Genomic DNA, 1,185 nt, shown 5'->3' on the forward strand with positions numbered 1-1,185 from the left:
ACTATTCAAATTTTTACAATTGCTTTTCCAACTACTGAAAGCAATTCAAATCTGAATTTTATATCACCCCATGGTCTTTTCCATGCAAAGTTACTTGCTCATCTGCATAGGCACCTTTATTTAAAAAACAATAAGCAGGTAGCTTACCAAACTGCCCTACAAAGATCTAAAAGGCCACTGAGTCAAGACAGCACTAAGGAGCAGCAAAAGTAGAGTTACTCCACATGGACTCAGGCAAGAACCAAACACTCACCCACCCCAAGCTTAACGAGAATACCTGAAATTGGTCCCAGCTGGGTCTGGCTGGAATGATTAAAGACCTCTGTGTGCCCTCAGGTGACAGAAAGCCCTGAAAGTCTTCATGAGATTTCAAGTTCCTGTCTCCGAGGTTGTCTGATATGACAAGTGCATGCACAGACAATCTAAAGAGATGAGCATGATCAGAGCAGCTCAGGGAGCGAGCGAGCCTAGGGGAGCAAATATCCTGTGATTATTATCTGTGGTTTGACAACTTCATAGCTGTGTTGTTCTCATGAGAGTAACTGTTTGTTGCCCATAGTGTGTCAAAGATTCATCCTTTATATCTCTGCAGTCTTTTTCCAGGATATGAATTTAATCTGAAAGAATTTTTTCCTTTATTCTCTCAGTTTCTCTTGTCTGTCATGGGTTTGGTTTTTCCACTGTGCTTTACCTCGTCACTGTACCACCGAGCAAGTCAAAAGTTAAAGGCAAGAAAGACTTTTTGCAGAAATCTGGCTCATGGAGAAGCTTTTGCCCATTTCCTGTCCGTTCAATCCACTTTTATTCTGTGCCTCTTCTAACACATCCCCACCTCACAAACACATCTTTCTGTTCTTTGCCATTGCACCCTCGGAACTGATATTCTCCGGATAGTCTCAGACCTCTAAAGGCAACACCTGAAGCTGCTCGATGGCCTGCGGTCATCGATGAGGTGTTGTCTCTGGGCAGCATGCGGGCGGGTGAGCCTGAGTAGCCGCCGGGGCGGACAGCGCTCCTCGCCGCCTTCTCCCACCGCGAGCGGGCGGAGGGAAGGGGAAGGGAGGAAGGGCCGCCTCCCCCGGGGGTGCCGCTCCTCCCCTCGCCGTCTCTCAGAGGCCAGGTGGCGGCGAAGGGCGCGGGAGGCGAGGGGAGCGCTGCTGGCGGGGACCGCAGGTGAGGAGCGCG

At 49.4% G+C, this 1,185-nt stretch overlaps 1 protein-coding gene across 1 annotated transcript in view; it reads left to right on the forward strand.

The window, feature by feature from the left end:
* Nucleotides 1-1,069: 1,069 nt before the first annotated feature.
* Nucleotides 1,070-1,185, forward strand: part of FERMT1 (fermitin family member 1) — a 19,790-nt gene continuing 19,674 nt past the window's right edge. The window contains exon 1 of the mRNA XM_008642017.2: nt 1,070-1,173. The gene's annotated coding sequence lies outside the window, so the exon portion shown is untranslated. The remainder of the gene's footprint in view (nt 1,174-1,185) is intronic.

The sequence above is a fragment of the Corvus brachyrhynchos genome, unplaced genomic scaffold (assembly GCF_000691975.1).
Source record: "Corvus brachyrhynchos isolate BGI_N302 unplaced genomic scaffold, ASM69197v1 scaffold69, whole genome shotgun sequence".
NCBI lineage: Eukaryota > Metazoa > Chordata > Aves > Passeriformes > Corvidae > Corvus > Corvus brachyrhynchos.